Here is a 24,339-nt window from a genome sequence, read left to right on the forward strand (position 1 = left end):
AGGATACTCATTACCTTCATTCTAATCTCAAAGTCTAAATGAGTTCTCATTTCTTTAACAATGGAAACCTTTGCATTAAAGCAATAGACAAGAGGCAGAAAACAAAAAGACTATACTTAAAGATGAGCTTAATCTCCCCTTCTGAGTTCTGATTTCACCCTCCTCCTTTACTCAAGACAAACACAAACCCCTAAAACCTTAGAAGGAAGTTGTCTTTCTGTTGCCACCATGATTGTCTGCCTGTCCCAGGCAAAGGGTAGCACCAATCAAGGAGAGGAGAGGGGGGATGGAGATGAGGTTAATTTTGGTTTTACAGTGTCCAGGAACATGGTATTAAAGAAAACACTGCTGGCAGGATAACAAAGCAGGGTTTGGAAAAGCTTCCTCCAGGCTCTGCCCAGCTCCCTCGCTCTGGCTCTCGCTCTGGCTGTGTTCTCTCCTTTGCTCCTCACAGAGTTCAGTCTAGTGAGAAGGGTGAACGATTACAATTCAGAATGATGGGTAACGTCCTGGGGTGTGGTCAAGATGTTCAGGGCACAGCAGAGTTGGCAGGTGGAGTGGCTGGGGGGCCTCCATGGAGCTGGTCAAGCTTCAGAAGAGATTGGAGCGCGAATGAGAATTAGCCAGCCGTAGGATGAAGGCAGGGGGTGGTTCTAGACTTAAAAACAGTTAAAGCAGGAGGCAGGAGAGCACTGGCATACACACCCAGGGAACTCCTGATGGTTCAGTGAGGCCCTTGTGGAAGCTGCCACATGGGGCAGGAGCTAGGCTCACCATGCCAAGGAATTTGGATCTCATCTCTTGGTGATAGAGAGACATTGACAAGTTTTAAGAAAAGGAGTAACATCATTGGGTTGGGTCATGGAGGCATTCTGGTATGAATGGTATAGGGGATAAAAGAGGGAAGACTAGTGTAATCATCCAAGAGAGATAAGTGAAGGACCGGCCAGGGCAGTAACGGAGAGGAATGGAGTGGGGAGGAGGGACTTGGGAACTGAGGGGGAATCTGACAGGCTTTGAACAATGATGAGCTCTAAGAGAGCGAGAGAGGAAAAGTGGGCAAAGGTGGTTTTCAAATTTCTGACATGAGCCATTTCAAGCTTGATGGTGCCATCACATTTTAGGGAGGCACGGTTGGGGAGCAGAGAGACTTCATAAGTGGCGAGTCTGATTTTGTCACACTGAGTTTAAAATATCTGAGAGATGACCAGGTGCGGTGTCGGGTAGGCAGTTGGATCCTCTGTCTAGCTCAGGAGAGATCCATGCTGGTGAGAGATATCTAACACCCGATATCTGTTCAACGTTCCCAGGAAGCAGGCCCTGAGATGAGAATTCATGTGCAAGTGGTTTGATCATGGAAGTGCTCCCAGAAGACACATGTAAGGGAGTGGGAAGTAGGACAGGAGAAGGTAGGAAGCCAAGGGCATTGGTTTCCCAGGGCTTCCCTAACAAAGTGCTGCCATCTGAATGGCTTGTACAGCAGAGATGTATTATCTCATGTTCCAGAGGCTAGAAGTCCAAGGTCTTGGCAGGTTGGTTCCTTCCGGGGGCTGTGAGGGAGAATCTGTTCCACGACTCTCTCTCAGCTTCTGGTAGTTTGCCGGCAATCTTCGGTCTTCCTTGGCTTGTAGATGCTTCACCCCAATCCCTGCCTTCACATTCCCCTGGCATTCTGCACATGTGTACGTCTTTGTGTCCAAACTTCTCCTTTATACAAGGATGCAAATCATATTGGATTAGGGCCCACCCTTCTCCAGTATAACCTCATCTTAATTAATTATACCTGTAACTACTCTATTTACAAATAAGTTCACATTCTAAGGTACTAGAGGTCAGGACTTTAATGTGTGAATTGGGTGGTGGGTGCAAGGGGGGGGGGGCACAATTCCACCCATAACACCAAGCAGGGGGGAGATCTCAGGCAGAAGGCTCTGCAAGGCTCAGCCTCAGCCTCAACCTCAGGGGAACCGTGAGCATAAGGAATGCCTCACAGTTGTCCCAACCTCAGCTGGGTGTTTGTGCTCCTTCTACAGTCAGTGGCTAATGGTCTTGAGACTATGGAGGAGGGGATGGGGAACCCCTGAGCACTTCCAGTGCTGTCTTTGTGTAGTTAAACAATAATTAAAAATAGCAATAAGTTAGGGGACCCAAGAGGATCAGGAAGCATGACATTGTCTGCTACAATAATCATCAGGAGAAAAGGTCATCACAGTTTGCCAAAGGAAGGGCTGAAAGCCAAAGACTCACATTCCAGAAGCAGGAAGAACAAGAGGGACAAGGAACAGAGTAAGTGGAGTGAAGGAGCTAAGAATTCGGGTGATGAAAGCAAGCACTCTATTCTTACAGTGATTTGGGTTCCCAATCCAAAAATCGAGACAGCTGGCCAACTAGACATGGTTGGAGACAAAAGGATATTTTAGAAATCAGGACTGAAAAATCTGAAAATATCTATGATTGTCATATCTGGGCTTGGCGGGTGCTGGGAACTTGCTGGTGAAACGCACGAACCAAGATGAGGAACACGAAGCCTCCTATTCCAATCTGCTGATGTCATTTCATGATGGTCAACAGTGTAAGAATGCACATTTTCTGAGGTTGGATTCTAGCTATTGGGAGTTTGAATGATAAAACAGCACTGACTAGTCTGATGGTGACTAAATTCAGTCGTATTTAAAATAACAATGAAAGAAAACCAAAAAGACCTGATTTGAAAAACATCACCTGAGATAAGAAACCGATTTGACGCGTGAACACACTCATCGTATTTCCAGGTCTGACCAGCACATTTCTAATCAAACCACAAAAAAAAAAAAAAAAAAAAAAAAAAAAAAAAAATCTCTTCAAAGACAGAACCATCCAGGAGATGAAAGTCGCAAGAACAAGCATTGTTTTTACATACTTAAAAAAAAAAGATATGTGCTTCTCAAGTGCCTGGGTGGCTCAGTCAGTTAAGTGTCTGACTCTTGGTTTTGGCTCAGGTCATGATCTCAAGGTTCATGAGATCAAGCCCCACGACAGGCTCCAGGCTGACAGTGGGGGCCTGCTTGGGATCCAGTCTCTCTCTCCCAAAATAGATAGATAGATAGATAGATAGATAGATAGGTAGATAGATAGATAAGAGGTGTGCTTCTCAGAATGATTTGCTAAATAAGTAATTATCCAAGGGACACCATCCTTACCCTAACCATTAGTCTGAGATGGGAAAGGGTCCCGGGGAACACCTGGCAGCTGCTGCCTCAGGAAGGGATATCGGATGCTAATTGGTAGGAACGATGGATGTCCAATGAAGGATTTGTGAGTAGAGACCTCCCCTAGAGACAGACTGAAGGGCATATGGATCCAGAAGAGCAACTCGATGGACGTCTCTCACGGCAGAACGGTTTATAAGGGGCTACCTTCGTGGTTCTTGTACCTGATAAGAAATACAAAAAACCCCTGAAATATTGCTGGCAGTTACTATTTAAGGATTTACTTGTTAAGTTGCTAAGGAAGTTACAGAAAACAGATGGACCATACTACTCAGGAGATGAAATCTTAAGAGTTCCTGGGGGTTATGGGGCTCCGTTTCCATCCCTCCCTCACTCCATCTGGACTTTGATGTGGGCTGTGGCAAAAATACCACCACTTTCCTGCAGAACTGCAGAGTTTAAAATATGGCAATTTCATGCAGCTACATTGATGATATACCTCAGTTAGTGTCTTAGATGTCATACTTGTCTAAGGACCTTGCCTTTCAATTCCTTTCACAGTGGCTGGGAAGTAAACCTTTATGAAGTGAATAGAAGAAAATATCAACTAGTAAACAAGCAGTTGACACGTATACATCAAACTCTGGGTTAGATGCTTATACGTGTAATTTCACTTAATCTTCGTGATAATCCTGAATTGATGATCGGAGATGTGTCTTCAAGAAACTATGGCTCTAGTTTGGGAAATAAAGCCAAAAAGAGAAAAATTAAATGATAAAAACAACAGGGTACAACAATACAAAATATTCATTTATTCATTCAATAAACAACATTGTGTTAGGTGCCTGCTACGTGCCATGCACCGTCCTGGGTGCTGGAGAACCAATGGCGAGGAGCTCATGTTCTTTTTTTTTTTAAACGTTTATTTATTTTTGAGAGAGAGAGAGAGACAGAGACAGAGCACGAGTGGGGCAAGGGCAGAGAGAGGGAGACCCAGAATCGGAAGCCGGCTCCAGGCTCTGAGCTGTCAGCACAGAGCCTGACGCGGGGCTCGAACTCTTGAACCATGAGATCATGACCTGAGCCAAGGTCGGACGCTTAACCGACTGAGCCATCCAGTTGCCCTGAGGAGCTTATGTTCCACTGCAGGAGAGATTTGATGACAAGGTAAACAGAGAAAGTGTGTGGGGACAAGTTAGATAGTCAAATTTCTCTGGAGAACCCAAGGCCACCTAGAGTATAATGTCAAATGAACTTCCATAAAGAGGAAGAGGAAGAGGTGGCCTGTGGCTGGGCCATCAAGAGGGAATTCCCACAGGAAGAGAACTTGAGTTTGTTCTCAAAGGATGAGTAAGGTGTAATTCAAAGTCACAAGGTTAGTAGCAGAGCTGAGATTTGAGTCCAGGCAGTGTGATTTGCAGAGTAATACTTTTAACCAGGGGTTGGCAAGCTATGGCCCATGGGCCAGATTTGTTCCACTGTCTGTTTTGGAAAATACAACTGTTTTTCTGAGATTGAGAGAGAGGTCACAAGTGAGTGAGGGGCAGAGAGAGAGAATCTCAGGAGGGATGGGGCAGGGGGGTCGGGTGAAGAGAGAGAGGTGGGCCTCACCCAAAACGGGGCTTGTGCTCACCTGATGCAGGGTTGGAGCTCACCCACTGTAGGACTCGAACTCATGAACCATGAGATCATGACCTGAGCCAAAATCAGATGCTGAACTACTGAGCAACCCAGGCGCCCCTGAAAATACAATTTCACTGGAATATAACCAGGCCCATTTGTGTTGACTATGGCTGCTTTTGTGCTACAAGGGCAGAGAGACTGTGTCCCATAAAGCCTAAAATATTTACTATCTGTCCTTTACTGAAAAGTTTGTTGACCCCTGACCTTAACCATCTCACCCTAGTGCTCCTATGGGCTAGGTGGGCACGAGGGAGACAATGATAAACCAAATGGACCCTTCCCTGAAGGAAACCACAGTCCAGTTAAAATAAGGATCCTCCCCAGGGCATCCTGCTCTCACTGGGTAACGTAAAAATAATAATTAACAAACAACAATGCGGCGGTAGTAACAATGATAATCATAGCAAACATTAATGAGGACTCACTGTCTGCCAGGTACAGTTTATAGATCTTTACACATATGAAGTCACTGCATCCCCCCAACAATCCTGCGAAACAGGCACTCTTATTATTGTCACTGTAGGCAGGAAGAGGTTGAAGTACAGAGTTTAACAGCATTACTCACTGAAAGTTGGGATTCTAAAGACACAAGCAGGCATTCTGGACAAGGAGAAGAATGCAGGGAAACAAGAAAGACAAGCACCAAATTATGGCAATGCAGGCTTCAACCTCCACACTAATGGGTCAGGGCAGTGGCTCCCTGGTCAATTAGAATTAGAAATGTAGAAGATACCTTTTATTGAAGGACCTGATCATTAGAAGAAATCTATTCAGACAAAGTCTGTGGCAGTAAATCTCACCAGGAAGTACCCTACTTCACCATCAAACCTTAATTTCTCATAAATGGGAATCTAAACGGAGTCTCGTGAGGAAGAATGCCAGCATCTCTGAAATCACTGTTGTGGACAAAACTTTTGCTTTAGAATAGCAACTCACATCAATAGGTGCTCAGTAAATGCGTCTGGAATTGAAGTATATTTCTAAAGCACAAAGATGGAATGTTCTTCTAACCATTCATTTCCTGTAGCATCAGGAATGACTCACGTGAGCTCGAATGGCTCAAATGGCTCACGTTGTTCCTGTACCATTTCAAAATGAGGAGAAGAAAAGGAGCTTATCTCTATTCAAGTGCCGAGTACTCTGCTAGGTGATTTACATCCCCAGCATATTACCAGGTTTAATACAAATTTTGAAAATATGAGGATTTTTGCTTCCGTCCAGGGGCCAGATTCACCCTCTTACCTTAAGCAACTGGATAAATGGACAAAATATATGAAATGATGTCTTTCAGACATTAAACAATAGGTACTACAGGGCAGTGATCACTGAGAGAATGGAAACAAAGGAGGTGAGTCCTATGAGTATCCGAGCTTGGGACTTGGAATAAGTTTACAAGTGCAGTGCAGTGAAGATGGCCCCAAACAGAGTCTAATAGTCTCACTGAGTTGAGAAGACTGAATTCAGAGCACAGGGAGGCAAAAATGATAAACTTTGCAGAGATAATGCTGGAGAAAACACACGCAGCGAGAGAGAGAGAGAGAGAGAGAGAGGACACTTCAAATTTCTTCAGAGGGATCTCCTTGTAATCTTTGGTTGTGTTGTCCTGATCTCCATATGCATGTAAGGAAACCACTGAGCAGGGAGGGGGAATAATCCCTGGAATAGGGTAGATATAACAATTCCAAGAGTTCTAACAAATCCTAGATGACTAGATTAGTTCATATACACTAGCCCAATTGGGAAATCTTCCCGTGGAGCACTGGATAGTCATCATAGGGTGTTCCTCGATAGTGGGGCCAAATAAGTTCTAGATAAAAGACTATTCTAACCATTCCTTCCTAACTAATCGTAAATCAAGCTTCGAAAGGATCGGACTCTTCCGAAGTGACGTAACTGAATTCCAGAACAAAGCCCAACAATATTTAAAGAATATATCAATATATCCAGCATCCAAGAATGTAAAATTCTCTATATCTGGCATCTAATAAAAAATTACCAAACATCAGGGCACCTGGGTGGCTCAGTCAGTTAGGCAGCCGACTTTTGATTTCAGCTCAGGTCATGATCTCAGGGTTCATGGGTTTGAGCCCTACATTGGGCTCTGTGCTGACAGTGAAGAGCCTGCTTGGGATTCTCTCTCTCTCTCTATCTCTCTCCCTCTCTCTCTGCCCTCCTCCCTTGCCTCTCTCTCTCTCAAAGTAAATAAATAAACTAAAAAGAGAGAGAGAGATTACAGGTCCACAAACTTTAAAAAAAAGTACTAGACATGGAAAGAAGGAAAATACAAGTCATAAACCAAAAAAAAAAAAAAAAAAAAAGAACAATTATTAAGTGAAACATACACAGAAATAGCATAGATGATAGAACTGAATTAACAGATATGAGTGGTACATGAGCTATTAAAAATACAATCCATGTTTAAAAAGTCAGAGGAAAACATGATGTGACAAGGAGAGAAATGAGAGACATAAAAAGACCCAAATGGAATTTCTTTTTTTTTTTAAGTGAATTCATTTATTTTAAGAGAGAGAGAGATTGAGTGTGCACATGAGTGGGGGAGGGGCAGACACAGAGGGAGAGAGAATCCCAAGCAGGCTCTGTCCTGTTTAGTGCAGGGCCAGACAGGGGGCTGGAACTCACAAACTGTGAGATAATGACCTGACCTGAGCTGAGATCCGGAGTCAGATGCTTAACCGACTGAACCAGCCAGGTGCCCCCCAAATGGAATTTCTAATATAAAAAGTGCATAATCAGACATGGAAGAAGAAAATGCTAGCATATTTGAAAACAGAACAATTGAAACTATACGAAATGAAACACAGAGAGGAATAAAACTGAAAAAAAAAGAGTGTAAGAACAGAGTGTCAGTAATCTGTAGAACAATATAAATTGGCCTATAAATTGAAGTTCCAAAAGAAGAGAGAGAGAGTATTATAAGTTAATTGTGCCTGCCCTCCCCAATTCATATGTTCAAGTCCTACCCCCAGTACCTCGGAATGTGACATTTTTAGAGATAGTTTCTTTAAAGAGGTATTAAGTTAAAATGAGGTCATTATGGTGAGTCATACTCCAATATGACTAGTGCCCTTATAGAAGAAGAGAAAATTTGGACATAGACATGCATAGTGAGAAAACCATGTGAAGATACAGGGAAGACATCCATTTACAAACCAAGGTGAGAGGCCTCAGAAGAAACCTGCTTTGGATTCTGTGTCTCCCTCTCTCTCTCCCCCTCCCCTGCTCATGCTCTGCCTCTCTCTGTCTCCCAAAAATAAATAAATTAAAAAAAATTTTTTTAAGTGAATTTAAAGGCACCTGGGTGGCTCAGTTCGTTAAGCTTTGACTTCAGCTCAGGTCATGATCTCACAGTTCATGCGTTCGAGTCCTGCATCAGGCTCTGTGCTGCCAGCTCAGAGCCTGGAGCCTGTTTCAGATTCTGTGTCTCCCTCTCTCTGCCCCTCCCCTGCTCACACTCTGTCTCTCTCTCTCTCTCTCTCTCTCTCTCTCTCAAAAATACATAAATATTTAAAAAATTCTTTTAAAAAGTGAATTTAGCAAGATCACAGCATACAACAATATCGACAAATTATTTGTATTATTAAATACAATCATAACTGTAATTATTAAAAATGCCATAGGCAATAACATTAAAATATTAAATTCTTTATTCGAAATTTCATAAAACATGTATAAGTCACGTACACTGAAAATCATGAACCATTACTGAGAAAAATTAAAGAAGGCTAGATATACCATATTCATGGTTCAGAAGACTCAATATTGTTGAGATGTCAATTCTCCCCAAATTTTGGTATATAAATGCAACACAATTTCAGTCAAAATCCTGGCAGGCTTTTGTGGAAATTGACATGCTGGTTCTAGAGTATACATGGAAATGCAAAGGAGGTACCATATGCAAAGCAATTTTAAAACAGAAGAACATCTGAGTTATACTAGCTGATTTCAAGGTGTGTTCTAAGTCTACAGCGATGATCAAAAGTGGTATTGATGTAGATAGGTATATAGATCCTAGAATAGACTAGAGAATTCAGAAATAGAAATGTGCATGGCCATTTGGATTTTGGCAAAGAAGCCAAGGCAATTCAATGGGGAAAGAATAATCTTTTCCACGGGTGGGGCTGAAATAGTTGACTATCCTTATGTAAAAGAAAAAAAAAGAAAAGAAAAATGAATGTTGACCCTTATCATACACTATAGATAAAAATTAACCCTGAATGGATCCTGTGACCTAAGGGTAAGAAAACCTTCAAAGCTTTTCGAAGAGAACACAGGAAAAATTTTAGTGACCTGGGTTGGGGAAAGATTTCTTACCTTGGACACATGAAACATGAACTACAGAAGAGAAGGTTAATAAATTAGACTTCACCAAAATGAACAACTTTGGTTCTTCAAAACACATTGTTTAAAAATGAAAAGACAAGCCACAGAATGGGAGAAAATATGTGCGAATCATGTATCAGATAAAAGACTGTATCCAGAATATATATAAAGCAGTATTACCACTCAATATAGTTCAGAAAAGGAACTACTCAATACAAAAAAAAAAAAAAATGGGCAAAATATTTGAACAGACACTACACCAAAGAAGACACATAAATGGCCACTAAGCACATAAAAAGTGTTACCAGAAAAACAAATGACAATCAAAACTACAATAAGTTACTACTGCAAACACATTAGAATGGCTAAAATTTTAAAAGACACATAACACCAAATGGTGGTGAAGATGTGGGGTAACTGGCACTCTCATACATTGCTGGTGAGAATGTAAAATGATATCACCATTTTGGAAAACATTTTTTATGGAGTTAAACGTACACCTGCCATATGGCCAGCACTCTCACCCTCAGGCACTTACATTGCAGAAGTGCAAATGTATGTCTGCCCAAAGTCCTGTATACAAATGCCTGTACTAGCTTTATTCATAATAGCCAAACACTGGAATTGAATGTCCATCGACTGGTGAACAGACAAACATATTGCATAATATTCACAAAATAGAAAACTACTTAGCAATAAAAAGGAATGAACTATTTATTTTATTTTTACTTCAGGCTAATCAAGTGAGGCAGCAGGCGGGGAGAAGAAAGAAAGAAACCTGTCACTGGTTGTGACAATTCATTATAAAGACCACTGTACTTGAACTGGCCGGGAAGAGACTCTTGATAATAGCAACAACGTGGGTGAATTTCAAAAGCATTCCGCCAAGTCGGGGTGGGCGGGGCGGGGGGGGGGGGAGAATAGAACACAAAGATTGTAACACTGTGTGTTCCTTGGGATCATGACCTGAGCCCAAGTCAGACGCTTAACCGACTGAGCCACTCAGGTGCCCCTCATGATTTATTTAAGTAACCGCTACACCCAATGTGGGGCTCGAACTCACAACCCCAAGATCAAGACTCTCATGCTCTTCTGAGTGAGCCAGCCAGGCGCCCCCAGGGGGAAACTTTTTAAGGTGATTATGCTCAACATCTTTACCGCGGTGTTGGTTGCACAATTATATGTGTAAAACAAAGCTCATCAAATTGAACACTTAAAATTGGTAAGTTTTTGTTGTATGTAAATTATACCTTTCGTAAAAGTGACCTTGCCCCCAAATGAAGCATGTGTCATCCCCAGTCCACAGCTGAAGAAACTGAGGCATATAGAAGGTAAGGAACATGCCTAAGTCACAGAACTAGCCGGTAGTGGGGCTGGGATTCAAACACAGGTGTCCATTTGAGTCCGTAGCTCATCTTTTCTCGTCTGTGTTTCGCTTCCTTCCTTGCTATTCATTGTATAAATAATTATTAAAGGATTGTATTAAAAGCACTTAAAAACTAGCAGAACAGGACCTGTATTATGAAGGCCCCTTGCCCAAGAATGTCTGGCAGTCTTCCCCTTGTGATTCTTACTTCGAAACCCTACCCTCACCTGGCTTCGTTTGGAGGCAGTACACCCGCACAGGGCGTGTGTGTCCTCCCTCTGGGACTGTCGGGTTTCTCGAAGGCGCTGCCGTGCCCACACTGCCTGCCTCGCCCTCCACCTTCTCCTCAGATCCAAGTCTTAGCTTCCCTTACCCCAGCCTCGAATTCACCCCATCCCATGTGCAGCATTTACACTTGTATTTACCAGCTCCACGTGTTTGTTCTTATTTATCTTGTTCTTTCACCTGCAGGCCTACGGAGTCCCTAACTAAGCCAGAAGCGTTGTGGAATGCTGCCGATCGGGTCTGGGTGTCCCCGACTCCCACCTCACATTGCCCGAGACGACATCTTTGACACGCCTAGAGCTCCAATTTGGATCTTCTAAGCTCAGTTTGGTTCAGGTGAGCCAACCTTTATTAGGTGTCCACTGGGTCTCAGGCCTGTGAAGCTGCCATTACCCATCAGCGCCGTGCGCGTGGTAACAGGAGTGCGAGTAAGGCCCAGGCCACGACAGCAGACGGCGCGGTCTCCAGGGTGAGCAGGGGCGTGATAGAGGGTAGTGTGGGGAGGGAGCCGTCTTCACAGAAGAGGTGACCCCTGTGTTGGGTTTGAGTGATGGAGAGGAGATGTACAAATTCCTGGGAATATCCGCCCAAAAGCATGGAAGCATCCATGAGTGCACGTGTCTAGCAGAGGCTGATACTGTTGGGTACAGAGGCAAAGGGACAGGGCGGGAGCTGAGGGCCAGAAGGTAGCAGGAGCCACACAAGGGCAGGCTCCTGATGCAAGAATCGGGAGCCAGGTGGGGTGCCTGGGTGGCTCAGTCAGTTAAGCGTCCAACTCTTGGTTTCGGCTCAGGTCATGATCTCAAGTTTTTGAGTTCGAGCCCTGCACTGGGTTCTGTGCTGACAACTTGGAGCCTGCTTGGGATTCTCTGCCCTCCTTTTTCTCTCTGCCCCTCCCCAGCTCTATTTATTTCAGTTATAAATAAACTTAATAAAAAATATAAAAATAAAGGAATCAGGAGGCAGGTGTGCTGTTACCAGGTGAGCTGTTACCAAATAGGGGCAGACTCTGGCCCAAGTACAGGATGCAAAGTGAAGGGAGCATATATGAGCTTTGACTCTGTGTTAGGCACTTGTAATCACTTGACGTGTGTTAGGTCACTAATCCTCACAATCCTATCAGGTAGTAAGACCATTGTTAGGCTCATTTTACAGATGAGAAAACAGAGGCCTAGAGAGGGTAAGTAATATGTCCACAGTTTTTTTTAATTTTGTTTTTTAACATTGATTCATCTTTGAGAGACAGAGAGAGAGCGTGAGTGGGGGAGGAACAGAGAGAGAGGGAGACACAGAATCTGAGGCAGGCTCCAGGCTCTGAGCTGTTGGCATAGAGCCGGATGCGGGACATGAACTCACTGGCTGCGAGGTCATGACCTGAGCCGAAGTCGGAAGCTTAACCGACTGAGCCACCCAGGTGCCCCCACAATTTGTTTTTAAGATGTGAACCCAGGAAGTCTGACTCAAGAGCCCAACTTTAACCACTTTGCTACTCTTGTCCCAGAAATATTGGAAGGACTTCAGTTATTTATTTTTTTTATTTTTTAAAGCTCATGTATTTATTTTGAAAGAGACAGAGACAATGGCAGGGGAGGGGGAGAGAGAGAGAGAGGGAGAGAGAGAATCCTGAGCAGGCTCCGTGCTGTCAGTGCAGAGCCCGACGTGGGGCTTGAACTCACAAAACCATGAGATCGTGACCTGAGCTGAAACCAAGAGTCAGACGCTTAACCGACTGAGCCACCCAGGCGCCCCAGGACTTCAGTTTTTTAAATGCCTCCAAATAGCAGTAGGCTGATCAGAGGAAGCAACTAGAGTGTAGGCAAAAATTTTAAATAAGGGAAATAAACCAGTCTCAAAATACCAAGGCGGGAGGTATACCCCCCCCCCCGAAAAATAGCAAGATATTTATAGACCTCTTAGTATCTGGAATAGAGGGTTATCATCTGTAGAAGATTGTAATTTACAAACATCATAAAGTAGAAATTCGTTGATGACCCTTTAAGGCAATGCTGCTCAGATTATGCCTTCCGAGCTGGGTTTCAAGCGTGTCTGGAGGGAGGTGGCATCTTCCTGGGCCACGGCTGCCTTTTCTCCCAGAGAGGACCCAGCGGTCTCCCCCGTGCCTATACCCAGGTATCCAGGACACAGAGGGGACACCCATGACACCCAACACCCAGGCTCAGAACGTATGTGAGTCACAGCATTCCTTTTGACCACTGGCATCTTCAAGGTCATAATTAACATCCTGTTGCTCATGAACAAAGTCCAGATTCCTCAGTTTGACCTTCGCGGTCACCCACAACTACCTTTCCCAGTTCACCGGTCCCCACCTAGCCCCACGTATCTCTCCTCCAGCCCACACGACCCACTCTCCTAAATTTAGACCAGACTTGTGTATTCCTAGGTCTGGGTCTACATTCCCACTGTTGCCTTGGCCTGGTCACACCCCCTTGTCTCCCTCTCAGCTGTCCTGTCAAACAAAATCCGACCCGTCTCTCCAGCCTCAGGTCAAGGACAACCTGGTCATGCCCATGAGAGGCAGCCTCTCCTGGGGGGGGTTAGTGCCTACTGGCAACATGCCTCGCTCCCAGAGGGGTAGGACTGGGTCATGCACAGGCTTGCATGCCCCCCAGGGACCAGGACTGGCCCTGACATAGACTGGGCACTCGTTAAATATTCGCTGAATGACTGCCGGGTTTACTTATTTTTTTCATTTCCTCCAATTCCTGAGAACCTTCAATTCCAGAAATCTCAAATGAGTATCTGTCACATATTGAAAAGACTCACAGTATTTCAGAGCTTCTCTCCATGACTTGGTCTAGAATGTGGTATCTCACTGTTGGGAAGTTCATCCTGCTGTTTAATTCAGCTTCTCCAGCCACACTGTAGGCTGATTTTTGTTGTTCTTGTTCTTGTTATCACCTCTGTACTTTGGAGAACAGCTGGTGCCCATATTTGGCATAACAATTTTTGGTAAACCTTAGAATTCTGTCACATGATCTGCTATCACACAGGGTAGCGTGATGTCCCTGAACAGAACTCCATAAGGTGGAAGCCTCCACACGGCATGATGAGCACACACGCATCATAGTCCTGTTTTTCTCTAATCAAGGCCTCCTGTGCATTTGAAGGATCTATGAAATTAACTTTCTCCTTCTTGGTTAAATAATTTCTGTTCCCCCCAGAGATTATTTCTGGCCTTATCCAATGTTTTCAAGTTGAAATAGAAATAAAAATTCTTGTAAGGGTCTAAGGAAACTTCTAAGTATATTAAATCCTGTGTGTATCTGTATTGTGTGTGTGTGTGTGTGTGTGTGTGTGTGAGAGGGGTGTGTATGTGGGGTGTGTGTGTTTGTGATGGGTGTGTATGTGGGGTGTGTATGTGTGTGAGGGGTGTGTATATGGGGGGGTGTGGGTGTAAGTGAGGGGTGTGTATGTGTCTGTCTGTCTGAGGGAGACTGAGAGATTATTGAGCTGTCCTTCTAAAGATCAGGTTACGGTATAAAACTACTAAACTAGGGGCGCCTGGGTGGCTCAGTCGGTTAAGCGTCCGACTTCAGCTCAGGTCACGATCTCGCGGTCTGCGGGTTCGAGCCCCGCGTCAGGCTCTGGGCTGATGGCTCAGAGCCTGGAGCCTGCTTCCGATTCTGTGTCTCCCTCTCTCTCTGCCCCTCCCCCGTTCATGCTCTGTCTCTCTCTGTCTCAAAAATAAATAAATGTTAAAAAAAAGAAAATACTAAACTAGTCTGAAGTTTACCAAACATGCGGTAAGCATTTGGAAACCCGCTTAAGTACTTGGAATCTTCTAACAGCTGGGCCCTCTGTCATTTTAGCTCCAGGAAATTGATCAAGGTCCATCAATTAGCCCTTTATGGGGTCCCCTCAGTCTGGCCTCAGAGCAACAGATGTGGAAAGGGGTGAGAGAGCAGTGTTTCCCACAGAGTGTGAGCTTGGCATTTTTCACTTTTGAGAGCTACTTGAAGATTCCTAGGTGTGACTTTCCTGGCACGGACCCAGCGATTCTTCGCTGCCTGGATCAATCCTAAAGGAGTGGCGGGTTTTGGTTTTGCATTTGTGCTTTAGGTACAATCTTCATCATTGTCCACACGTGCGCACACGCCCACAATTTCATCCACGGTAAAATCTCAATCATTGTCTCCATTTTCCCTCTCTCTCTCTCTCTCTCTTTCTCTCTCTCTCTCTCTCTCTCTGTCTCTCTCTCTCTCACACACACACACACACACACTCACACTCATCCATCGTGGTGCTTCACTCAAACTGGTGAATGTGCTGAGGATGAGGCTTGCCTTCTGCTCTCTTCCAAGGAGAGCCGCTTTGAAACAACCCAGGACATTAGAACAAACCCGCTTTTGTTTTATCCAGCAGATGGCGCTGTGCACCACACTCTGCTGGGCCATCTACCGGTAACGTCCAGGGACTCGACAACCTCAGGGAGGTTGTTCCTCCAAAGCCTGGAGTTAGGGCGAGGCTCCACTCTGATCCACTCTCCTCTCCTCTGCAATCTCATAGACATTATGCATCCACCACAGCCGTCAATGGATCCTAAAACGTATAAAAACTGCTTCCTACTAATACATTCATTCAGGAACCTTCCAGTGAGTGTCGCCTATGTGCCAGGTGCAGTTCTCAGAGCTGGGGGTATGGGGGTGAGCAAAGCAGATGACTAAATGATGCCCACTGCCCGTGAGACGATGAAAACATACAAATAAATCTGTCACGTAACGTAATCTCAGTCATCAGTCGTACTCGGAAGAGAAAATAAGCAGGTTCTTTCAGTGGGCTGGTCTGAGAAAGACTTTCTGTGGGGTGACAGGTGAGCAGAGGCCTGAATGATTCACAAAATGTGGCTCCAACCTCCAGGGCACCTGAGAATGACCTGAGGAGCTTTTCAGCACCCCTGAGGTGTGCTGACCTAATTGGTCAGGGCCAGGGTCGGGGCGCTGAGGGTTTGAACTCTCCCAGGTGGTCTTAATGTCCAGCCGGTGTTGAGAACCATTGACTCTCAATACCTCAGCAGAAAATCATGCCCCTTGGTAGAGTATTTTCCTGTAACTGAATGAAAAGGGTTCCATGATAGGACTCAGAAAGGTGTCAGCGACTCTTCTCGCTGCTGCTGACTGACATATGGTGGGCTGCATCCTGGAGGCCTTGGGTTGGGACTGGACTGGTGGTGACATTGTCCCAGGCGGCTCCCCGAAGTCCAGCCAAGCTGGGCGGCTGAGCTCGCTCGGCCAGCCAGAAAACACACCTGACCCTGCCAGGCCTCCGGGCCCGGGAATCATCTTAGAAAGGATCCCTCTCCTACCCCCATGTGAGTACACTTGGGTGCCCTACCTGGGAGCAGAGACTCTCCTACCACCTGTCTGTCTTAAGGTAGGGAGCACGCTTTCTGCTGTCCAGGTGACCACCTTAAGCTGCTTCTCCTACAACTGCACCCCTCTGGCCTTGTACCTAACTCCCTGCCTCTCCGCCTTCTGCTCTGGAATTCATCAAGAGTCTCAGGCTAAACACAGAGGACAAACCAGTGGCTGCCAGAGGGAAAGGGCGTGGGGAGTGGGCAAAATGGGTGAAGGGGAGAGGGAGATACAGGCTTCCAGTTAGGGAATGAATAAGTCACAGGAATAAAAGGCACAGCATAGGGAGTAAAGTCAGTGACACTGTAAGAGCATTGTATGGTGACAGGTGGTAGCTACACTCCGGGCGAGCATAGCCTAACTTACAAACTTGTTGAATCACTATGTTATACACCCGAAACTAACGTAACTTTGCACGTCAACTACACTCAAATAGATAAATAAATGGGGAGGGGGAATCTTTAAGGGAAAGGGGCTCTCGGGACTAGATTCTGGAACTATTGAGTGGGCCCAGGTGTGCTCTGGGAGCCTCATGGACTCCAGCCCTCAGCTGCTGACCCTGATTCTGTCTCGTTGGGGACACGTGTGTCCCATCTCCACTGGTGCCCAACAGTGAGCTGCCTTGGAGAGCATTTCCTTGTTTCAGACAAGCTGGAGGTTGTCTTTCCCTCGTCTGAAATGCTGGCCAGGAATGGCTCGCCACATCCACCTTCCTGAGACTCGTGCTCCAGGGCAGATCTTGCCCTCAGACACTGAAGTGCTCAAGGAGGCGAGCGGAGGATCTAGGCTGAGAACAGACATACTAAAGAGAACCCTCGGGGCGCCTGGGTGGCTCAGTCAGTTAAGCTTCCGACTTCAGCCCGGGTCATGATCTCACGGCTCATGGGTTTGAGCCCCGCTTCGGGCTCTGTGCTGACAGCTCAGAGCCTGGATCCTGCTTCAGATTGTGTCTCCCTTTCTCTCTACCCCTGCCCATGTTCTCTCTCTCAAAAAATAAATAAACGTTAAAAAAGAGAGAGAAGAGAGCCCTCTGTAATGAGATCTCCATGGTATTTGTCCTGGGGCCCAAGGCCACACTTCTCTTTCTCTTTATTTTTAATCATAGAAAATTCAAAGCAAACACAGGAGTAGAAAGAATTGTAAAGCAAAACCCCAGGGACCCCGTCATCCAGCTTCAACAGGTTGTCATCTGTCATCATAACTCTAGGAGCCGGGGATAGGGAAGCACAGTAGGTTTCAGATAACATGTCATGGTACCCATAAATATGTCAGAGGCACATCTTTAACAGACAGCATTTTCAACACGCTCACCATGCATTTATCACCTAATACCACAGTAGTTCATATTCGTATTTCCCTGTTGTCTTTTTTTATTTGTTTTTTTTTTTCAATTTTTGAGTGGGGGTGTAGAGGGAAAGAGAGAGGGGAGACTCTTAAGCAGTTCCATGCTCAATTAGGAGCCCAACACAGGACTCACTCCCACGACCCTGGGATCATGACCTGACCCCAAATCAAGAGTCGGATGCTCAACTGACTGAGCCACCCAGGCGCCCCTCCCTATTGTCTTGAAGGTCAGTTTGCTTAAACTGAGACCAAATTGTTCCTTGATATGGGCAAATATCGTATTCGTTTTCCATTTAACCCACTTCCAACTCCCCAGTTCTTGTTGGGTGAGGAGCAGGAAGTTAGGTAAGAACCTTGACAGTGACTTGAGAGGTTTAGTGGAAGGCACGTGTGGGATCTGGATGAGCCTTCTCTTCCCTGCTCTCTGAGGGAAAGACAAGCTTACTTGTTATGAGCCTTAAAATTCACAGACAGTGATCTGTTAAGTACTCATCAAAAGCAAATAAGCATTATTACATAAATCCCCAACAGTGTTTTGCTATATATATATAAAAAAAAAAAGGTATTAGTTAAGCTCTGTTCTCTGATGTGAAAAGTCAACTGAATCACTCAGATAATTCTTAAGAAATGCATTCAATGTTTAATGGCCTTGTTCTTAAAAGAGATACCCTCCCCCACCCAGTCAAACCACTCTTTTGAGTTTAGAAGGGTTATTTAACAAAAACAAAATCCACTGTTCTTCCTTCCCTCGGTCATTAGAAGATGGTCTTTAGCTCTTGGTTAGTTTTCATTCTTTTCCCTGGAAGAGGTTCCCCTTAGAAAGGAAGGGAGAGTAAATCGAAGAGTGCAGGGCGTTAACAGGGATCTAGTGGAGGGTAGAATGCTAAATTGTAACTTCCCGCTGGGCAGAAGATTTTGCTATATTTTATTTATTAGGTTGACTCCTTTGTTGATACAAATCCCATGAGATGTTGTAATCTCTTAGCTATGCTTTGGAGGAAGGTTTTAGTCTCCTTCTGCTACTGTAACACGTTGGTCAAACTCGGTGGCTTAAAGCAACACACATTTATCACGGTATGGTTCTAGAGATCAGAAATCTAAAATGAATTTTACAGCACTAAAATCAAGCTGTTGGCAGGCCTGGTACTTTCTAGAAGCTCTAGCCGAAAATGCGTTCCTTGCCTCTCCCAGCTCCTAGACTCCGCCCACATTCCCTGGCTCGTGGTCCCTTCCTCACATCACTCAGACCACTTGCTTCTGCATCACATCTCCTGCTACCCGCCCTGGTCTCCTGCCTTCCTACTATCAGGATCCTTGTGATCATGTTGGGCACCCGCAGGTCATTAGGATGATCTCTCCATCTCAAAATCTTTCATTTAAACACATCTGCAAAGTCTCTTTTTTGCCATATATAGTAACATTTACAGGTTCAGGGGATCAGGATTTGGGCATTGCTTAAGGGAAGGAACGAGCTGTTGAAAATCCAGGCCTTATAAACCACCCCAGAACTCTCTCTTCTTTTAGTCTTCTTGGGGGTGGCCAGTTGACAGTCACATACACCGTACTCTGGGAAATCCAAAGCTGGTCATTTGTTGAAGGGTAGAAATTTGTGGTCCCCGAAGCAGATAATATGCATTTTCTCCCTTGTGAATCAAAATTGTTCAAAACTGTGAGTATCCATAGACAACTATTGAGATATCATCATCAAATAGCTTCAGTCTTGCACTTCTGTGGTTTCTATGGGGTTGTGCAAACATTAGGTACATTTGCCATCCCTCTCAAATCAGGGCAGGGTCTAGGACTGCTTTGACCGTGTCCAGGCCTTAGGAGTCAGACAGCTTTCACTTCCTGTCTCCCAGAACACTGGATCTGGAGGCCTAATCTTCCACGTAAGAAGTCCAACAACCTTGCTGGGGAGATTGCATGGAGAGGTCTGGAGGTTGCTGGGAGAGGAAGAAAGCCACAGCCTCCCAGCTATCCCTGCCAGGGCACCATTTATGTGAGCAAGCTGTCGTGGATCTTCCAGACCAGCTCACTCCGGCTGAATACCACCGAATGACTCAGTCTACACCACAGGCAGAAGAACCACCTTATCAAGTCCTCTCTGAATTCCTGATCTACAAAATTGTGACATACAAGAAAGCGGTTGTAGGGTTAAACCTCTAGGTTTAAGACTGTTCTGCAACAATTCGATGACCAGACAGAATTTGGTGGCCACTACTCACACACGGTGTGCTAGTCACTCTCTAGAGGGGCTAAGGGTAGAAACGGAGGGGGCAGCCATCCCCAAATCCCAATCCACAGTATCATCAGAGAGTGTAGATTTGGACCTTTCCTGTCTACGTAGTGAGAAACTGATGGATTGACTCATCTCCAAAGTGAGGATCATGGCAACAAAGAGTCAGAGTTTTTTTGGAGTGACAAATGGAATAAGAAGAGTTTTGTAATCTGAGAAGGCCTATCCGGATGTCGTACTTAGTAGTGGTAGTTATAGTAACGGTGTTATAGGAGAATTAAATGGAGAATAGTCATTCTCTGCTTGTTTAATATTGTCTCCAAGGGTGGGTGTTGATAACAGGTTTCGAGCAATATGATTTTGCATCATAACTCATTTTCACTGTTGAGAAGGAAGAAAAGGACAAGGAAGAGGAAAACAAGTTATTATTTTTTTCCTCCCAGAGAGTTTGGGACCTAGAGTGTTACTTGCTAATGTATTACGTAATTGTAGATTATGTAATTTGTGGACACATGTATTCTCTTCCTGTCCTGAGCTGACCCTCCCCTCTCTTGCTTTCTTTGATCCCCATGCAATTTTCTGTGTATCCTGCCACTACAATAGAATGAAAATGTATTTTTTAGACCTCAGCTGAGCCTGTGACTGCCTATTTAAAACCAATTGCCCTTCAGAAAGTTTGATCAAGCCTCGTACAAACAATGATTAAAGAGCTGGAGCGGAATAAGTCTGCCTCTCCAGGGAAGACAGTTCATGCAATCAAGGCATGAACTTGAGCCCAGAAAAGAGCCAGCACATGTAGTGCCTTTGCAGACATTTCAAGTTTAGTCTGTCCATACTGAGGTCTGCAAAAGATTAGAAGCTGGAATTCTAGGCCTGTCAGGAACCAGACCCACACAGCCTCTGGGACCAGAGGCCTTTGGTCACAAGATACGGGAGTCTCTTCTCAAGCAACTGAGACAGAACATGCAAACACGTATTTCTGTCTTGTAGAGTAAGATTCCTGGGCCGGATGTCCATTTTCAATTTTAAAAACTGGTTTAGAATTCTCCCTGTGTTCTTAGCCATAAGAAAGGCTTTGCTCACTGTTGACTAGCCTACCCTGATGGAAAACAAACAGAATGTTAGGTTTTGAAAACAATACAAATCAGACTTCCCTGCCAGACCACCCTGTTTAAGGACAGCAGGAGAGATCCAGGTGGCTTTTCTGTGCTTGAGGTTTTCACCTTTTCACTGTGAGAGTTGCTCTGAGTACGGTTAGCACAGCTCTTGTGAGGTCAGGGTGCCATCTTCCAAAGACAGGACCCCTTATTTTGAAAGAAACTGGCTGCATCCTAGGCCAGATATTGGAAGTCAGAGACCAGAGGGCATCCCACGGCCAGGAGCGAAGGGGAAATTGCCAATACTGTGTTTCCCGGTGGTGAGCTGTGTTTGTTCAGGCGGAGAAAGGAATGAAAGTGTTCCTTTCTCCCGATAAGGTGAAATTTCTCCCGACCAAATTCCCTGACACCCAGTGATTATACCTCTGAAGCGGCCAAGCCCACAGCACACAGGAAGCAACAGTGACGTGCCCTGGAGAAGACACAGGTGCTACTGAACGGAGACGGTGAGGGCGGAAGGAGGGGGTGGAAGCTCACCCCGGGGATCCAGCTGGGGACGCAGGGCTGCACACGGGCCAAAAGGAAGGGATTTGGGATGGGCACACTTGACTTTGCCATTGGTGTGTGCCTTTGGCGAGTCCTCTGACGACTCTAAATTACATTCCTCATTGGGAGAATGGGGATGTCGTCTATTTCATGGATTCTGGGTGAGAGTGCCTGTTGCAGGTCATGTTCACGGCACAGGACGAGGGAAGAGTGGGGCTGCTGAAACACAAGAAACCGGTGAGACTGAAGTCATCGATACAAGTCATTCCCAGCTTGGGGGCAAGGACGGGGCTTCTGTGCAAGGCTTAGGGCCTCAGTCGGGATTGCTCTGGGATCCAAGGAGCTGGTGGTGAGTGGTCCTGAGTCTCTGCGGGGTCATTAACCTCTTCAGCTGTGCCACGAGGCAGGCAGGGCCTGGGACTCCAGGCCATAACAGAGCTGACACCCACGGCAGGCTGTGCATACTCTCCGTTCTTTTTATTTTAAAAAATTGTTTTAATGTTTATTTATTTTTGAAAGAGAGACAGAGTACGAGATGGGGAGGGGCAGAGAGAGAGAGGGAGACAACAGAATCTGAAGCAGGCTCCAGGCTCTGAGTTGTCAGCACAGAGCCCGACACAGGGTTTGAACTCATGAACCACAAGATCACGACCTAGGAGGAAGTTGGATGCTTAACTGACTGAGCCACCCAGGGGCCTCCATACCCTCAGTTCTTAATGAAGGCTTGTAGCAACCCAACTCGTCTCAATTCCAGGTTATGCCGCTTTCCCAATCTTCAGGTACCCATCTGGCAAGCTTTCTTTTTTTTTTTTTTTTAATTTAATTTTTTAAATTTACATCCAGGTTAGTTAGCGTATAGTGCAATAATGATTTTTGGAGTAGAAGCCAGTGATTCATCCCCCACATATAACACCTAGGGCTCATCCCAACAAGTGTCCTCCTTAATGCCCCTTACCCATTTAGCCCAACCCCTCCAGCAACCCTTCCATCAACCCTCAGTTTGTTCTCTGCATTTAAGAGTCTCTTTATGTTTTGCCCCTCTCCCTGTTTTTATATTATTTTGCTTCCCTTCCCTTATTTTCATCTGTTTTGTATCTTCAATTCCACATATGAATGAAGTCATATGATATTTGTCTTTCTCTGACTAATTTCGCTTAGCATGATACCCTCCATGTTGTCGCAAATGGCAAGACTGCATTCTTTTTGACTGCCAAGTAATAGTCCATTGTATATATATATATCACGTTTTCTTTATCCTTTCATCTGTCGATGGACATTTGGGGTCTTTCCATAATTTGGCTATTGTCAATAGTGCTGCTACAAACATTGGGGTGCAGGTGCCCCTTCGAAACAGCATACCTGTCTGTATCCCTTGGATAAATACTTAGTAGTGCAATTGCTGGGTCCTAGGGTAGTTCTATTTTTAACTGTTTGAGGAACCTCCATACTGTTTTCCAGAGTGGCTGCACCAGTTTGCATTCCCACCAGCAATCCATCTGGCAAGGTTTCACCCATGAAGACTCACCCACTCTGATGAAAGTTGGACTTTAAATGAATATTTGGAAAGGGATTAGGTGGCAGGTCTTCATTTCCCATTCCTTTTTTGCAGCTGGTATTCCAAGTCACCAGTCACCAAAATAAACCTGCTTTTTTACTTTAAGCCAAAAATTTCTGTTGATAGACTGATGGTGTACAAATGGTGACCTTTCCGGATTTGCAGAATTCTTTGAATACATTATTTATTAGCTCACAGGTGCTGCATAGAGTTGTAAGATAGATGTCGAGAAGGCCAAAGAAGAAAATGCTAAAGGAAATTCTATTTGTGATAGGAGCTTCACAGGATTTCTAAATATGTTGTGAAACCTATATTTCAGCGTCTGCCTCCGCAATGGCCACGGATGTTAGGGTAAACAAGTAAACAACTTGGCTTCACTTTTATCGTTTTGGGGAAGTCTAGCTTATTCAGGGGGAAAAAGGGCCAATAGCAAGAAATAGTATCTTTGCAATAATGCCTTTTCCAAATGTTTTGCATTTGCTCATCCATGAGATAATCGTGACAACCCTGTGATGGAGCAGGAGTTAGGTATGGTGTCAACATCGACACCTGTGGGAACAAAGTCAGAGAGCTGTCTCTCTAGGGCCCTGGCAGAGGTCACAATGATAGTGACAGAGAAGGGTTGGAGCCAAGGTTTCCTGTCGGCCTATCTCTTACTGGTGAAAGTTTTAAAAATGTTCTTTCTTTTATTATGAAAGTAATACAGGGGCGCCTGGGTGGCTCAGTCTGTTGGGCGTCCGACTTCAGCTCAGGTCAGGATCTCACGGCTGATGGGTTCGAGCCCCACATCGGGCTCTGTGCTGACAGCTCAGAGCCTGGAGCCGGCTTTGGATTCTGTGTCTCCCTCTCTCTCTGCCCCTCCCCTGCTCGCACTCTGTCTCTCTCTCTCTCTCTCAAAATAAATAAACATTAAAAAAAATAATAAAATAAAAGTAATACGTACTCATGAAAAAAATTAGAAAATAGAGAAAATTAGAGAACAAAAATTACTCCTAATTCTACCACTCAAACACCATTATTGTTAACATCTTTGATCCAGAAGATAAAGGACTTCTTTGTGCTCCCCTCTACACGCTCAGGTATGCAGTGAATACCTGCTCTTAGCAATCTTACACTAATTGAACTGTCATACAGATCCTTGCTTGGCATTCAGAGAGACAAGTGGCCGTCCACTCAGTATGAGCTGAGCGGCACCAAAAGAGAGCCAGTTGTGCCCACTCCCTTCTTCTGGGACCATTATTAAGTCACTTCTTAGGCTAAGTAATCATGTCTCCAGAAAGCAGGTCCCTATTAGTTGTAGTTAGGTCTTATGAGATGAGTAACCCA

The 24,339-nt window shown here is 45.0% G+C and overlaps 1 long non-coding RNA gene across 1 annotated transcript in view; it reads left to right on the forward strand.

The window, feature by feature from the left end:
- LOC116737877 overlaps positions 1-24,339 on the forward strand; it is a 220,883-nt gene that overhangs the window by 143,838 nt on the left and 52,706 nt on the right. Inside the window, exon 4 of the long non-coding RNA XR_004343172.1 lies at positions 11,050-11,199. This is a non-coding gene — a long non-coding RNA (uncharacterized LOC116737877). The remainder of the gene's footprint in view (positions 1-11,049; positions 11,200-24,339) is intronic.

The sequence above is a fragment of the Lynx canadensis genome, chromosome F2 (genome assembly GCF_007474595.2).
Source record: "Lynx canadensis isolate LIC74 chromosome F2, mLynCan4.pri.v2, whole genome shotgun sequence".
Taxonomy (NCBI): domain Eukaryota; kingdom Metazoa; phylum Chordata; class Mammalia; order Carnivora; family Felidae; genus Lynx; species Lynx canadensis.